At 38.7% G+C, this 17849-nt stretch overlaps 1 non-coding gene across 1 annotated transcript; it reads right to left on the reverse strand.

Moving 5' to 3' along the window:
* Window positions 1–10709: 10709 nt before the first annotated feature.
* TRNAP-AGG (transfer RNA proline (anticodon AGG)) lies at window positions 10710–10781 on the reverse strand. Its single transcript has one exon. It is a non-coding gene; the product is annotated as a tRNA-Pro (tRNA).
* Between the last annotated feature and the right edge of the window lie 7068 nt (window positions 10782–17849).

The raw sequence follows: 17849 nt of genomic DNA on the forward strand, positions 1-17849 counted from the left end.
CGGACTTGAGCTAGCAGCTTACCTGCCATCTTGCCTACTGATCTTTGGATTTGTCAGTCTTCAAAGCCTGTGAGCAAGAGTCCTGCTGTCTGGCCTACCAATCTTGGCTTTGCCAGCCCATGGCTATGTGAATCAGAAGTCTCCACCCTAACCCATAGACTTTGGACATTCCAGCCTCTACAACGACATGAGCCATTTCCTTGATATACCTACCTCTCTCTATATATATTTTTTACACACTTGACTGGTCTTGCTTCTCTACAGAACCCAGCCTAAGACAGGTTGCTGCACTTAATTTGAACTGGTTATATGATGACACACTGAGATTTATATATACATACATACTTACATACATATATATATTCTGTTTTACCACTGAAGAAAATCTATGCAAAGAGATACATTGAAAAACCCTATAATAGGAATTTTTAAAAAGTTCAAGTAATCCATAAAAAGACAACAAAAAAGAAATAAAAAAGAGAGAGAAAGTATAAACAGAAAACAAAAAATAAAATTCCAAAAGTAAGCTCTGGAATAATCAACAATTACGTTGAATGTAAAAAGTATAAATATACCAATTAAAATACAGAAATTGGCAAGTAGATTGTAAAATATGACTATAGGCCATCCCAGGTTATGAAATAGATCTCTTCCTGAAGGTGTCTTTAAGTTGAATTTGTAGGTAAGTCAAAACAGGTGCATATGGTTCTTATTTAGCCTTCCTTTAGTACAAAAAACACTGGAAGTCTTTTCAGTGATATAAAAGTTGTGCACACAGCATGTAAAATGATTGTCATGAAGAATTTGCTGGAGCAGGGTTAGTTCAATCTTTTCAAAGTACAGGTGAATTTTTGGTTTTGCCCATTTTGTAATGTTAATATATACTGGTCATTGTGGAACATTCCTTGGACTTGAACACACATGGCTGTGGCAGCATGCTTGTCCGTTTTTCTGCTTTCGTCTATTCTGTAATATTCCTTGGACTTGGATACCTATGGCTCTGGCGACGTGCTTGTCTATTTCGTACTTTTGTCCCTTTGAAGATATGCCAAATAAAATTTCCTTTTTGCTTTACTAAACTTTGTGGTGTTTTTACCCTAGAACAAATCTCACCCATAGTTTTGCAGTGGACTTCTATATGGCTTACATCTGGTTCTTGGAAGTGTGAAGAATCCAGAAAGCCAAGGTTGACATACAACAAAGTCCCATATAAGTGTCAAACAGAAATAAAGCAGTGGCTTAGGAAAGAAGGATGCACATGGGAGGGCAATGAAGAAAGTGGGTAGTGGCACAATTTCCTCCAGGAAGGAAGAGGAATGGTCTATTAGCCACAAAGCAGTGTCTTTCAGACCATAAGCCTGCCCAATGCCAAGAAGATTTTAAATCACAATTCCCTCATGTTATAGGTTTAACAACTTGGTCCTAGACCAGAAGGTCGGCCTAATCACAAGGTGGCGTCTGGAGAGGCAGCCAGGTCTAGGGCTCCAAATCCTTCTGTGAGGACAGAGATAAAGATTACAGTCTCTGTTTTGAAATTTGCAGTCTTTTTAGCTTGGATTTTGAATTGAGGACCACTATGTTCTCTTACTTATCTAATGCTGCTATAACAGAAATACCACAAGTGAACAGTATTAATGAAGAGAGGCTATAAGTTCAAATTCAGGACACTAGCGCTACAGGCTCATTGTTCATTAATACTGTTCACTTGTGGTATTTCTGTTATAGGGTTGCTATGAGTCAGAATAGACTCCGCGGCAACAGGTTTGGTCTTGGTTTTAGCTCTAGAGGATGGCTTCCTTTGTGTCAGCCTGGGGGAAATCCCTTGACTCTTCAGCTTTTGTTTCCTGCTTCCTTGGAGATATCCATGTGGCTTGACGTCTATCTTCCCCCATTTCTGCTGGCTTAATTTCTCCTTTTACATCTTGTAAATGATGGACTCAAGACACACCCAGCACTAATCCTGCCTGATGAACATAACAAAGACTACGCATTTCCAAATGTGATTGCAACCACAGGCAAACCACAGGCATAGAGGTTAGGATTTACAACACATATTTCATAGGACACAGTTCAGTCAATAATAGACACTCAAATAGCTCGACTGAGCTCCAGGTACTTTTGTTACCGGTTGCCAATCTGAAACAAAGGGTCCTTGTTTTTCCCAAGTGAGAATACACATGAAAGACAAACTTTTTCCTCAGCAAGCTTTATTTTGCTTGAGTCAAGCAAAAGGAGTCAGGGGAGATTTAAGTCTTTCCAAAAGACTAGCTGAAAAGGGAAGCAAGCCTGCAGCTTATATGGGTTTGCTGGAGACAACACAGTAATGAATATTTAGTTGACTTCTTTCAAGGGGCGGTACTTCTCAGAATGGCAGTGTATGTTAATAAGGTTGTACGTGCATCTGGAATCTAAAGTGGAAAAAAAAAAAAAAGTGGAACCTGCTGATAATCAGGATGAAGTCCTCTAGGCAGGCCTTGGCATCATTTACTATGGAATATAGTGCAAACGCACTTGATCCTCGGCACTACATCGCCATTTTCCGAGGGCTAAGGAAGGTCAAAAAGCAGTCACACTCTGCTCCTCTGTACATATGGAGCCTGAAAAGGAGGAGGGGACTAGAAAGACACTAAGAAAAAAAAAAAAAAAAAAGACACTAAGAAGGAGTTAGTAATTCACGGGCTGCCCCCACCCTACCTCGTGCTGCCGGGGTGGATTCCTGGTTACCCAATTTCTAGATGGTAATCTTTTTAAAACCTCTTTTGTCCCACCAGCAATTTTAGTGACCAGTTTGGGAAAATGACCTTTCATTTGTGTTGTCCTTTCTTTCCTCTTTAGAGAACTTATGTTTGATGCTCAGATTTTGTCAAAAGGTCTAATATTCCTCCACCTGAAGCTCTGGCAAGTCAATAGGTTTTATCTAGAACCTGTTTTTTCTGTTGAATTGGGTCGATCTTACCAAAAATTTCTACCTCTACTTCTAGAAACTAGGATCCCCATATCCTTGTTTTGTGTGGTATCATTCAGTGAGTTCATGTGATTTTTCTGTCTCCTTTTGTTCTAAGAGCTTACTTCTGGCTTAGAGTGTTGTGTCTAAGTTTCTGTCTTGTATCGGATTAGAGGTAATGGCTAAGAATTATTGGGTTTTTTTAAGGCTGTCTTAGAACCTCAGTTTCTTCCTTGTTCGGAAAAACTACATCTTGTCTCCATCTTACAAGGCAGGCTTTTAGTAGCTACTTAGAGAAACTTTGATATGAATTGGTCTGCTTGAAAAGTACACCTAGATCTTTATGTTCTGTATGTCAGTCTTAGAAGCAAAATCCTTCTAAGTAACTTAAGCTAGATGTTATATGAAATGTGTTTTAGTTGAAGGAAAAGGATAGTTTTCTCTTAAAGTAAAATAACAGCACCAGAACAGCAAAAGAGAAAGAAATTAGTTACTTTTTCCTTTCAAAATATGTAGATGGATTTAAACATAGGTGAATGAATTGAGATGACTCCCTCTTTAGCCCCCGCCCTCAGCCACCAAGGTCAAATACAAATCACAATGAGACACACCGGAAATGGCCTGGGAAATTGTTTCCAACAGTAGCCAGAGACTTAAGGTTATATCCATATCAATGAATTATTCAGTTGAACAGAGACTTTGTGATTTCCAAAGCCAATTGATAAAATTAGATTGGGAAAATATGAAAAATAGTAAAAGTCAAATGAAAATTTGGAATATTTAAAGAAACTTTATTTCAATTAGTTATGTTTTTTGGTATACAGGCTTAAAATAATTTCTAAGACCTTTTAGGTAACTTACTGATGTTGAATTGAGTTACTAGGTACTTGTCATAATTTAAGCTTGTATACTTTTGCTTTTTATACCACAAGAGAAAGGATGTATACATACATATGTGTGTATGTATATGTGTGTATTTGGGTCAGCTAATGAGTAAGTTCATTTTTGCCATTTAAAGGGTTGTACTATAAGAGATACATAACAATGACAATTATTAAGAAGTTTATTAAAAAGAAATTATTTGATATGCTCAGAAGTTTTCTTTGTCTCACTGAAGTTTAATGGTTTAATTGATGAGTTTTTAGGAGATTTTAAAGCATATAAAACAAAGAATTAGTTTTCTTGCTGTTAAAAATAAAATTTTCTTTGATTTCTGACTTAAAGAGTTAATTTATTAGCGTAATCTGCCTCTAAAACAAAGCTTCTCGCTCTCATTAGAATAAGACACCTGAGTCAGAAAATAAGCTACATGTCTTTAGGAAAAAAAATAATAAAATAAAAAGCTAAGGCTTTTATTTTGAAATCTCTGGTAAAATAACTTAAGCATTATTTCATGGTAACTTATGATAAACTCCTGATAAGTTTGAAACTTCATGGAAAACCACAAAATTTTTATAAGGGAGAAGTGCTCAAAAGGTTTATTTAACATGTTATAAATTACATAGAACGTGTTGTTAAAACCAAGAGAAGTGCTGATTCTTTCTCTTGGGGTTAAAATTTGTATGTTAGTATTTCCTCTTGTGTTTTTGCCTAATATTAGACAACAAATGCATAATATTATGCCATAATTTTATTATTATTTCTTAATTTCTAACTTCATTCAAACTTTATTTTTTAAATCTAGCATCATCAAAGCCAATAATTTTGACTGGAGAATTCAAGTCATTTACCTATGAAGTTATTTTTTGTTACTATTCAGGTATTTACAGACTTGATAATCTTGATATATTCTCAGTATAACCTGACTATATGGTTTTATGTTCCAAGATTATTAAGTGTTACATCTGAAGTTCTTTAAAAATACAGTTAATGGCTATATTTAGAGAAATTTTTTCTCTGAAGTTTTTTTTTTTAACTGCTTTGGCCTTTACACTATGCTTGTAATTAATTTCTATCAGGTCTTTCACTATTAAGAGTTATGTTTATAAATTAATTGTGGCCATATTATGTTTTGTCATCTGCAGATAAGTTTTCACTTTGCTGATTTTCTGAAAACATTTGACCAGAATATCTCAACAAAAAAGATAGATTATATTGAACTTGTAAAAAAGACTGTAACTAGACTCAATAAAGGTTTGCAGAACTCTAACAAGCTGATGGTTTTGCAGACTGTGGTCGATCCAGAATCACTTGCAACAGAAGTTAACTACATAAGACTGAGTAAATGAAACGATACTATGGGTTTTATGTGAGAATATTTCTGATGTTTTAAGGTCTTTCTTTCTGGAAATAATACTTTACGGTCCTACTTTCTGGATATAAGAAACCATTTTCCTCTTTTCTCCTAAATTATCTAACTAAAGGGTTTAGTTATTTTAACTTTTGAATTAGAAGTTCCTGTTGGTAAACTTAGCAAAGTTGTTATCTATCATAAAGAGAAAAGTGTCTGAAATTTGAGCTATGATGTCACAAATTAGAATAGCATTAGATTTTCTATTAGCTCTCTCAAGGGAGTTTGTGCCTTAATAGATAAATGTTGCTGTATGTATATTACAACACAATCATATGTTTTGCAGAATGTGGTTGCTACAGAGGCACAAGAAAAACAGTTACTGATGCTGCTTGTGCATAAATGAACACCTCATGAGATTTGTTTCTGTGGCTCAAAGACCTTAGGGTCATTGTGTCACTGATTATTTCAGACAATTGGCCTAGTGTTAGTGTTTCTGTTCTACCTCCTGATTTGCTGTATGGTGCCTGGGATCTTAAAAACCAGATAGTGCCCAGTTACCATTTATTGAACATTTTTGATCAAAGATTCTATAACAACATCATGATCCAAAGGAGGGAACCATGAAAGACTGTATGTAATTCTCCTGGAATCCAGATTTCTGGCTTTCATAGAGGTTGGGGCAACCTACATAGGCCATCGCCTTTGGGTGTCCTTCTGAACCTCGAGCCTTGAGAAAAAAACTGATTCCTGAAGCCACTTTCAGTCAAATAATTGTCCAGATAAACTAGCAAGACCATTTTGCTCTGGGTGTTGTGCTTTTTTTTTTTTTTTTTGAAGAATTTGGTCTGTTTTGAGAAACTGATTGGAAAGATCGGTAAATAAACTTATGTTTAGGGTAAATCAGTAATCAGTTTAATCAGTCTTCAAGACAATGTTGTATGCAATACCTGTCTAATGGTTGTAATCAAACAGTTACCCTCTTGCTATACAGAAAATTATGTAACTTAAAGAAATCAGGTTCTCAGAGGAGGTCGACCTCATGGCTCAGACTCCATTTTGTCTTAGACTCCATTTCTGCTTCTGAGTAAGCGACCCATGACTGCTAATAGGTAAACCAAGGAGAGGCAGCTTGCCCTCAGGGAAAACACTTAGTATGTTTTAGACAGATTAACTGGAGATCTCCAACAGGAGAAGTCCGTCCTGTATTATCTTGCTAATCATGGGTCCTTTAAGGGAAAGTTATTTGTCACATGTAAATTTTTCTATACCCTCTGTTTTCTCTAGACAAACTTTGAGGGCCCTTTATAGATATATTTTTGTGTGTGGTGGATCCAGCTGTACTAATTTAGATGACTCCCTTCTATGTAGCAGTGAATTTACATGGGCAATCTCTTATTTAGATTCTTGGTGAATGTGTGGGCAACGCACTTTGGGAACTTTAGGATTATCTTTAGATAGTCATCATAAAAAAAAAAAAATAGTATATATAAAAAAGGTAATATTAATTTGTTATCCTTTGTAAAATGAGAGTCAGAAGAAAGCCCACTGATCCAAAACTCAGGATATGGTTGGTAAATTTAATTCCTACTTACTGTATATTTGAATTAGAGAAATCTTTAAGGAATTTATCGATCACTATGGGACAAACGGAAACCCTGGTTGCATAGTGGTTAAGTGCTACAGCTGCTAAGCAAAGAGTCAGCAGTTGGAATCAACCAGGCGCTCCTTGGAAACTCTATAGGGTTCTATTCTGTCCTATGAGTTGGAATCAACTCGACAGCACTGGGTTTGTGTTTTTTTGGTGTGGGACAAATAACATACAAAGTTGCTAGTGGGATGGAAACACAACAGTGATGTCTGACCTCATTAAGCCAAGATGACATGAGATAACAAAATTGCCTTAGATTTTTATTTATTGGTCAAAGAAAGTGTAATATGTGCTGTAGCAAATATCTCTTGTTACATTTAGATAAATGCCACAGGAGAAGAACAGGATATACGAACAGAATCGGATAGCAAGCTACTTGGTTACATACTGTAACACCCTTACAAACACCAGATTTATTTGCACTACTACAAGTAATATTCTTAGTCTACATCCTGATAGTATTAGGCATAATAAAACTTATCTTCTATTGTCTTACACACCTAAATGGCAAAAGAAGGCCTCAGGCTAAAATGTTGATGTACATTGAGTTTGCTCACTTTGGCAATGCGATTGATGTGAAGATTAATTGATGAGAACATCGCTCTTAGGGTCCTGGTGAAGAACCAGATGCTATCTGGTGGAAAACCAGCATCGTGAGTTTAAAGAACTTGCCATAGTCGCCATCTAGGAGCTCGACTAAGTCCAGGTATTGATTATCGATGTGTTATTTCCAATTTCAGATCAAAAGAAGGGAATGATTTAGGAAATAATATTGGAATCATCATTCCCTGTCCTTGAGCATAGAGAATGTGAGCCAGCTGGAGTTGGGCTCACAGGACTCACAAGGACACATCACTTAGGCCCTGAGATAAAGACAATAGATAGAATAACCTTGGAAAATAACTTTTAGGGAAACTTTCACATAAGCCAGTACACAAAAGACTTTCCACTCTTATCTTTTTCTAGTCACATACAGTGAATAGAAATTTGTTGAACCAACGAAGACTTTCCTGACTGCCGTTACAGAAACCTGTACCAATGATCGTTAAGAAAGGCAATTCAAAATGTAGGATAACAGTTTCTAGCCAATCTGTGAAAAGGTGAAGCTTTCAATGGTTTCAGCTATTTGTAATGTTAATATCTACTGATGACTCTGTAACCTTCCTTAGACTCTGGACAGACATAGCTGTGGCAGCATGCTTGTCCATTTTCCCATTCTTGTTTACTCCCTAATATTCTCTGGATTCGGGCAGACATGGCTGTGAAACGTGCTTGTGCGTTTTCCCATTCTTGCTTACTCTGTAATACCTCCTTGGACTTGGGCAGACATTAGCTCTGGCAGCATGTTGGTCTGCTTCTCAGCCTTTGCCTTTTTGAATATATGCCGAATACAGCTTTCTTTTTGCTTTACTAAACTTTGTGATGTTTTTTCCCCTACAACAACAGAAAAACCTTTCCCTGCATCTTCACATGTGCCTGCCTCCTTTCGATGTTAACCGAGGTTTCCAGTAAATGTTTTAATTAAAGACTTAAAATAAGGAGGAAAATGGAGCAAGGAAATACAGGAAAATTGATATTATGGAATATCAATTGGGAATATGTTGATTCTGCCTATTTCTTCTACTTTTGTTTTAGGAAGGCTTCTAATTTCCTTACAATCTTCGTTCCCTTGTTCAGTGTCTAAGTCACTTACTTCTCTAAAAAGACTCGGAATCACCACCTGTCTATTCCTCTGCTTTGACCGAGCACCAGTAGAGAAATCAGTGGGCATATGATAAGCTTCTGTACTTCCGCTCAGTCCTTTGGCCCAGAAAACACAAGGCACTAAAGAAAACTGTCCGCGGGAACCTTCCCCCGCCCCTTTTTCTGTCTTCCTGTTTCTTTAATACAAATGGGAGCCAAGAACCACCTGTTAATGTGCACGCTTTTGATTCGGGCGATTCAAGTGTTGCCGTTGAAATCCCGTTCTTCGTTTCTCCCCTTTCTGAACGTCTTCTTTCTTTTGTCACAGACACATTAGGGGAAGTAGAGGCTCACAGCCTACGAATGGACGAGCATTCAAGGCAAGCCACAGGGTTGTTTTTGCTTTCTATGTGTTCAGGAATGGCATGGGAAAATACTAGAAGAACTAAATCAGTATGCCTTCAAAAAAAAAAAAAAAAAAGAGGCGGCAGTCGAGTAGATTCCAACTCATAGTGACACTATAGGACACGACAGAATTGCCGTCCTAGTGTTTCCAAGAACCTGCCATTGGCCTTCCGCTTAGTAGCCCAGTTCTTAACTACTTTACTATTCCAGGGCTCCATACCTTAATCGATGGGTTTAAACAGTGTTACGTCAGAGAAAAATCCCGGAGATGCCAGGGATCGAAGCTTGGACCTCATGTATACAAAGCATATGGTCTACCAAAGAGCTACATCCCCCGTCTGGGAATCCATTTCTTAAACGTTATCTACACTTTTTTTTTTTTTACTCTTAGTTCTATTACAATCCTAAGGCCTTGGAATACAACTCTTGCATTAAAAAAAGGATAATAACTCATTGGGGGAGAGTAAGTGGGAGTATGTAGTAAGGTGTATATAAGTTTATATGTGAGAGACTGACTTGATTTGTAAACTTTCACTTAAAGCACAATAAAAATTATTTAAAAAACAGAAGGGATAATAATTATGTACACGAAAACAAATCTGCCGAAATCCGGGATTGCAAGGGACCTTTAGATCTTGAGGCTAAGGCTCTCTCAAATGAGCTATTTCTGCCGATTTGGGACATGATTTTTAGATATACCTTTACAGTATTGTTTAACCTTTTCATTTACAAAGCTCTCCCCCATCTCCAAGGCTAGAGGGGGCAGAGTTGGGTATTTCACTTCCTCCACGTGAAAGGCTAGAGTGGGCTGTGGTTGGTTATACTCCTTCTTCCACAAGGGTTAAAAAAAAAAAAAACCTAAACCCAATGCCATCAAGGCAATTTGAACCCATAGCCACTCTACCGGACAGAGTAGAACTGCCCCATAGAGTCTCCAAGAGGCGCCTGGCGGATCCGAACTGCTGACCGTTTGTTTAGTAGCCACAGCACTTAACCATTACGCCACCAAGGCTTCCCCACACTGGCAAGGGTCTCATAAAATCCTTGTTGGTTAGGCTATGATAAACTAGTTTCCCTTGAGGACGGAACTGTCTCATAGGGTATCCTATATAAGACAGGGTACAATTTCCCCTATAGAGTCTCCACGGCTGTAAGCTTTACAGAGACAGAGAGATAAGAGCAAAATAAACTCAAATCAAGCAGAAGGAAGGAAACAGTAAAAATAAGAGCAGAAATAAATTAAATTGAAAATAAACAAAATGGAGAAAATCAATGAAAGAATAAGTTGGTTCTTTCAAAAGATGAATAAATTAAGAAACTTCTAGCAAGACTGACAAAAACTAACCAAAAAAAAAAATTTTTTTAAAGGGGGTGGGGGAGGAAAACACAAAGTATCAGAATCAGGAGCTATTTCTGTTGCTCTGAGGCATGATTTTTAGATACACCTTCAAAGTATTTTTTAGCCTTTTCAGTTACAAAACTCTCCCTCACCTCAAGGCTAGAGGGGGCTTAGCTGGGTATTTCCGTTCCTCCTTGTGAAAAGCTAGAGTAGGCTGCAGTTGGGTGTTTCTCTTCTTCCACACGGGTTAAAAAAAAAAAAAAATGATCTGATAAAATCCTTGTTGGTTAAAAAAACAAACAGACTGCCGTCGAGTCGAGTTCAACTCGTAGCGACTGTATAGGACAGAGTAGAACTGCCCAATACAGTTTCCAAGGAGCGCCTGCGGATTCGAACCACCGAGCTCTACGATTAGCAGCTGTAGCACTTACAACTACGTCACCAGAGTTTTCAAAACGGGCTCGTCCGGGATTTGAACCCGGGACCTCTCGCACCCTAAGCGAGAATCATACCCCTAGACCAACGAGCCACATGGTTTCATTTCTCAGGCTCTGAAAAAGTAGTTTCCCTTGAGGGCGGGCCATTGTGAAGAAAAAGAGGACTATTTTAAAATGGTAACTTTTCCCCCTCCCTTTGCAGGAAAAACCAGGGGATTTTTCTCTGAAGGTGTTGCTCCTCAAGGTTGTTGTTAGGTGCCGTCGAGTCGATTTCTACTCATAGCGATCCTATGCACAACAGAACGAAACACTACCCGGTCCTGAGCCATCCTTAAAATCGTTGTTATGCTTGAGCTCATTGTTGCAGCCACTGTGTCAATCCACTTCCTTGAGGGTCTTCCTCTTTTCCGCTGACCCTGTACTTTGCCAAGCACGATGTCCTTCTCCAAGGACTGATCCCTCCTGACAACGTGTCCAAAGTATGTAAGACGCAGTTTCGCCATACTTTCCTCTAAGGAGCATTCTGGCTGTACTTCTTCCAAGACAGATTTGTTCGTTCTTTTGGAAGTCGATGGTATATTCAATATTCTTCACCAACACCACAATTTAAAGGCGTGAATTCTTCTTTGGTCTTCCTTATTCACTGTCCAGCTTTCATGTGCATATGATGCGATTGAAAATACCATGGCTTGGGTCAAAAAGATTGAAGATGTTAAGGATTTCATTTTACTTGGATACACAATCAATAGCCACGGAAGCAGCAGTCAAGAAATCAAAAGACGCATCGCATCGGGTAAATCTGCTGCAAAGGACCTCTTCCGAGTGTTGAAGAGCAAAGATGTCACCTTGAAGACTAAGGTGCGCCTGACCCCCCCCCCAAAAAAATGTGGTTACAGGCATGATCTCTTTCAATCTTTACAGCATCTGTTTTTACATAGTAATCATTGGCCTCGTTTTTAAGATATTGAATGGAGGCTAATTACATTTTGGTAATTGCCCTGTGTCTCCCACCTCAACAGAATATAAAGGAATTCTTGCTTATTTAGGCAATAAAACACTCTATGATACTCTGTCCAATCAAGTATTTCTTAAATAAAATGCCATCGTCTGAGCTGAGATGAGCTGTATGACCTAGTGGATAAAGTATCTGCTCCCCAATTTCTGTACAGTCAACGTCCTTATCCTCATGTCGATTCTCACTTTGTACACTTTTCCTTTTGCAACTTGATGCAGTTCTGAGGTTGGAGCACCGTAGGTTATTTTCTCCTGACAGTGTCCAGGAGTTTCCAGTGGAAAACAGACACCGTGAAACCAAAACATTGTGAAAATAAGAAAAAAAAAATCAAAACAACAAACACACACACATTACCTGTTATCCCTAATAAAGAATGTGAAGAAAGAGGTTGATGTTAGAGTGAGAAATATGGAATGTCCACGAATGAGTCTTGATGACTTCACTGCCACTTGAGGTCGTTGTTCAGAATTCTAGTTTCCTTCTTAAAAGTTCAGCAGAATTTTTCATATAGAAATATTTATTTTTGTTCCTTCCTCAAACAGAATTAATTTGAGATTTGGACATTTCAAACAGGGGTGTAAGGCTGTAGGGATGTTTTTTTAGGAAGAAAATTCAAGATGTTCTCAAAATTGTTTAAAAGTTCGATGATGTTCAACAGGTTTCCTTATTCCAACAATTTAATAATGGGGTGAGCTCAAGATACAAACCCAGGTTTTTTTAATCACAAAATTTTTCTTGCATACACCACACCCACGTATATACACTCATACCAATTAATGATTCTTTTTCTACAGGACTTTAAACATTTCTTGCAATTAAAACCATCCCTTCTCCCCCACCTCCCCATACATAACATGAAAGAAGAAAAGACTCATAAGTGTAACCAAAATGCATTTCCTTTAACTCGATTCTGATTCATAGTGACTCTATAGGACAGGGCAGAACTGTCTCATAGGGTTTCCCCTATAAGAGAGGATACAATTGCCCCTATAAAACCTCCACTGCTGTAATCTTTATGGAACCTGACTAACACCTCTTTCTCCCTGGGAGCCGCTGGTGGGTTCGAACTGCTGATCTTTCTGTTAGTAGCCAAGCACTTTATAAGTACAACATCATGTACTACATTAGAATTTCTTACCCCACAATTTCCAGAGTAGAACCATCCCATAGGGTTTTCTAGGCTGCAATATTCACAGAAGCAGATTTCCAGGTCCTCCTTCTGAAGAGCAGCTAGATAGGTTGAACCACAGACCTTTAGGTTAGCAGCTTAGCTGGTAACCATTGTGCCACCAGGGCTCCTAATTTTTTTTTTTAATTTTGAATAAAATATGCAACACTTCATGGGAGACCATAGTAATGTGTAAATAAAGGAGAGGATGACAAAAATATGTATGTACACAACCTGGTTGAATTTGCTAAAATCAGTAAAAAGTGTACTGACAATATAGAAATACATAAATCATTAAAAAAAAAGTTCTCTTCTGGATGAATTTACTACATTTATTTACTACATTTAGTTCTATTACAATCCCAAAGTCTTGGGTTCAATCGTTATATAAGAAAAGGGATAGTAATAATAATGCAAAGATAAACAAAACTGCCAAACCCAGGATTGAAGAAGGGACTGTAGATTTAACAGGCTAACACTCTCCAAACTGAGCTATTTCAGATGTTGAGGAAAGGATTTTTAGTTACCCTTTCAAAGTACCGTTTAACCTTTTTACTTACAAGGTTCATGTATTTTTAAGTGCTGAACCTCATTCAATATTATCTACTCACTCACCGAAAATTTTATGGGCTGTGTTGCCACCCATGCCTGAAAAATGCAATCCAATTATTGGGAACGTTTGATGGGTTGGTAGAGGAGGAGGAGGGTGACAAAGGAGAGAAAAAGGTAAAACGGGAAGAAGCTTCTCTACTTGGTAACGTCTGGCTGTTCCAGGCTCCAAGTGCTACTCAGAAAACTAATGGAATTTGAAATGAAATGAAAGAGTCTGTTTTTTCTCTCCTCTTTCAGTCCTTCTTTTTCAGTCTTGCTCTTCAGTGATACTGGAAAGGGGAACAGAGGATTATAGAGCATGCTAATGTGGTGGCCACCTTCTTGTTTTGGAGTGGAAATTGGGAAACGTTTAAAGGTAATGATGTATCGAATAAGGTGTTTATTTCCATATGAATCCGCAAAACATGTTCTGAAAAGGAGAAAAGGACAGAAATATTGGGAACTATAAAAAGCAGAGAAGTTGTTTGGTTTCTAATCTCCTTAAGGAAAGGACACATTCCCATTGAGCCTCATCTCCTTCACCACAGAAAGGTCATGAAGATCCACCTTGAAATATTACCTGCATTTCTGAGGAGTCTTCGCAGATCTGAATGTTGGCCAGAGAGAAACTCCACTGTTTCAAATCCCACTAGACCTCCCAATCTGGTTGCATTGGAACAAGCAAGACCAGAAGGAATAGGCTCACTTGTGCTCTGTTTTGTGGTTAACTGAGAAACAGAGAAAACAACTGAGAGAACAGTAAAGAGGTCCTCAGACAATCTGTTAACCATCTTTGTTAACAGATCCTTTTGTGTTCTGAGTTGGGCCTGTGTCAATTAAAAGACAGAAGACTGAGGACCTATCCATTGATTCCCTCCACCCATTCTGGGTCTGACTCCCCACCTCAGCCTCAGCTGGCAGTAATACTTCGGATCAATCACTATACGTGGAGGCACATCGTTCCCAAAATCCTCTGAGCCAGAAAATAGGGAAGGGTATCTCTCAAGGAATGTTTTCCAAACAGAAAGCTGAGAAAATCATTAGCTTCGGTGAAAGTAAAGGTATGACATACACAGCTCAGTTGGGACGGTGCTAGACTAAAGCTGTGAAAGTACCAGATTCTTTCCCAAGGTTGGAAATTTCCTCCATTTATGTCAAAATGATGTCTCTTAGACCTTTAGAAAACTTACTTGAGAAAGTGAGTGTTAACCGCCCCCCCAAAAAAGGTGTTTTTTGGGGGGTTTTAACACTCACTTTCTCAAGTAAATTTTCTAAAGGCCTAAGACTAGGAGAGCTGGAACTGCATGCCTCCAACCTTCTCTGCCTTCCCCAGGGTGATAAACAATAGGACTAAAGAGTTCAACTATTTATTGAGAAGTGAGAAATGTTTGAAAAGGGGTTGTCAGTTCTAGAGAACCTGCTGCAATTATCGCAAAGCCTTTTTTTTTTTTTTTTTTGGCTTATATACTGTTTACAATTTTGTGATAAAAGAACGTACAGTTGGTACAGTAGTTCAGGAGAAGAAATCACATGGAATACACAAAATCCTAGAGATACAGGTCTTGAGAAAAAGAAACTTGTAGGTTAGACATCTACCATTTTTTACTTCAAAGTGAGCAAGGTCCTTGGGAAAACAAGAAGGGGCATTCTGGAAGGATTAATGAGGTTGGTTTATAGGGGGATATTTAATGATAAAATAAATGCACAGAAGGAGCTCAGTCCAGGCTTTGGGGAATTGTTTAATTTTTATTACCACTATTTCAGTATTTTAAGCCTCTAAATAAAGATCTGCCTGGAATACTTTCTTCAATATCATATGGAGGATCTTGGATAAAGAGGCTTTGGACTCAAAGTAGAGATCATGAGCCATACACAAGTAAGCTGAAAGCATCAAAGTGAGAGAACAGATCTAACTTTGGCTTTCCTTGCCAACCCAACCCATTATGTTTTGCATTATCCAGGACTTCCTCCTATTTTCCAGTTCACTGATGGCACATTTTGATGATTTCCAGGGCTCTTTCACTTTATTCTTTCAAACATCTATATCCATAGAAAGCCTTACCATTATTATCGGTGGTTCTCAGGGTGAAGGGTGTTTGACAGCTTTGTTCGGTCATTGCTCTGCCATCCTGACTGCTTTTGACCTGTAGATCCTCCAGTCTGGAAAAAAAAAGTTAGTTCATTTAAAGCGGATGGAGTTTTGAAAATTCTCCCACCCATAAAATCCTTTGTGAGAATAATCCTAAAGTGATGGATAAAGATGGAGTTGTGAAACCAGAGCTAAGAGGACAAGATCAGAAGGTGTGATGTGACAGGAGCAATGAGAGTCAACTGGGAAAGGAATGCTGGCGGAGCACTGATCCAACTGGAAATGAAGTTCAATTAGCCAGCTCAACTAAAGCCGGTGTTTGCCGGTGGTCTAAGGAGCACTCCTTTCAGAGTCATTATCAGTGTAATATACGTTGGAGACCTGTGATCTTCTGGGGATGCTCCTGGTGGAGGTAAGTAACTTTCATTTAAAGTGTCTGCTGGCTAGTGGACCTTGGAGCCGACTACCGGAGTGGGAAGATCCTAGAACAGAAACGGTTATTCAGCCTACAATCTTCTTCTCGTGAAGCCGCTAGACACTACCCACATCAGTGATTTCAGAAAGATTGGAATTTAACCCAGTGGTCTCTTTCTAGGCAACTCTTAGGTTTTTTGTTTTTTGGGGGGCGTGGGGGTAGGAACACCACAGAAAAAAATATCAGTATGCTGTTATAAAAAGAGGAGTCATCAGGGAGCCATTCAGTTGGTGTAGCTCAGTTGTACAGCGCTTGCCTCGCATGCAAAAGTCTCTGGTTCAGTCATGGCACCTCCACTTCACCTCTTAGCAACCCTCACCCTCTCATCTCTTTTATCATGTTTGCTCTGCTCACAGGAAAAGGAAGCTGGTGGTCCAACGGATTGTGTTTAATGTTCTTCCATTTCTACTTGTTGTGGCTTAGTATCTGCCAGGGCAGGACATCAGCAGAAGGAAAACAAGAAGGAAGAGAAAGAAAAGGAACCAGTCCTTACCCCAAAGCAAGAAGGCTTTCACCACAACAACCAGTCCATTAATACTGGGTTTTAGTTAGCATATCATGGAAGATCAGGGTAGAAAAACAAGGACAAAGAGAAAGGAGAACACTAAACGGCCCTACAAAAACTTCTTAATTTTTCTAATCGTCTGAGCAGTCATACCTGCTCAGTCAGACCAGAGGAAAGCTTGTAACTCCTTTTCTTCCCCTAGTGGCACAGTGGTTAAGAACTCAGCTGCTAACCACAAGATCGACAGTTCAAGCCCACCAGCAGCTCTTGGAAACCCTAGAGCACAGTTCTACTCTGTCCTATAGGGACGTTATGAGTCAGAATTGACTCAATCTCAGTGGGTTAAAACGGCCCTCTCTTAGGATCCTTGACAAAGCAGTCAATGGTGGATGCGTGATAAGAGGCCCTTGGACAACCCAAACTACAGCGATCAAGAAATGCGGAGACACTCAACAGGAACACTGAAATCGTAATTTCCAAATTCAATCGGTGCTGTCTCTGGCCATAATAATTTAGTCTGAGAGGAGATTAGCTTTCAGGTCTTAAAAGTTTTTTGTGTGACTCTGGGTTTTAGCACAGCGGTTATTCTGGTTGAACGTCAAAAGACTTTCATTGAAGGTTTTCAAACACCAAGTTGTAGAAAACGTCCCACAGTGCGCACACTCCTAGGTCATTTAAAATAACACGAGCATTGGCGAGTACCGATTAAAATTCCTTCCATTCTACATTTCTTACATTCACCTACAGAATTCCAGTTAATTGTCTTTAGAACTTTAAATAAAGTCACATAACGTGGTCACTTCATATCACACCAAATATTTCTGTGGGAGGTGTAGCCAAAGGGCTATGTACAGGGTTGACGAGAGAGGGTGCAGAGAAGAGTAAGAATAAATAGATGCCTCTCAATTGCTCATGTTTCCTAAAACAAACTCTCCATTGAAGCCAATCCAAGAAGCTTCTACTTCTTGCCAAATCAGAAATAAGGCACCAAGAAGGGGCTCCAACCTTCAATCTTCTGGCTCGGAATCAGAGGCCTTATCCTTCAGGCCACAGGACCAATACATTAAAGAAGTAGTCCAAATCTGAAGGGAAAGTGTTGCTAGGGAGCATTCATTTCTGTTTTCAAATGTTTAACTTTGAAATTGGAAGAAAACTTAACAACATTTGAAGAGGAATCAAGTAGCAACTGCGACCACTGAAAACAAGTACATAGAAGTAATAAACTGTGTGATGATCAGAAGTGATGTATTTCCTCGAGGGCGCTCTCCACTAAGTCACTGATAATTATGATGCTTTTGGGTGGAGAAATAAGAGCCA

Source organism: Loxodonta africana, chromosome 1 (assembly GCF_030014295.1).
Source record: "Loxodonta africana isolate mLoxAfr1 chromosome 1, mLoxAfr1.hap2, whole genome shotgun sequence".
NCBI classification, from domain to species: domain Eukaryota; kingdom Metazoa; phylum Chordata; class Mammalia; order Proboscidea; family Elephantidae; genus Loxodonta; species Loxodonta africana.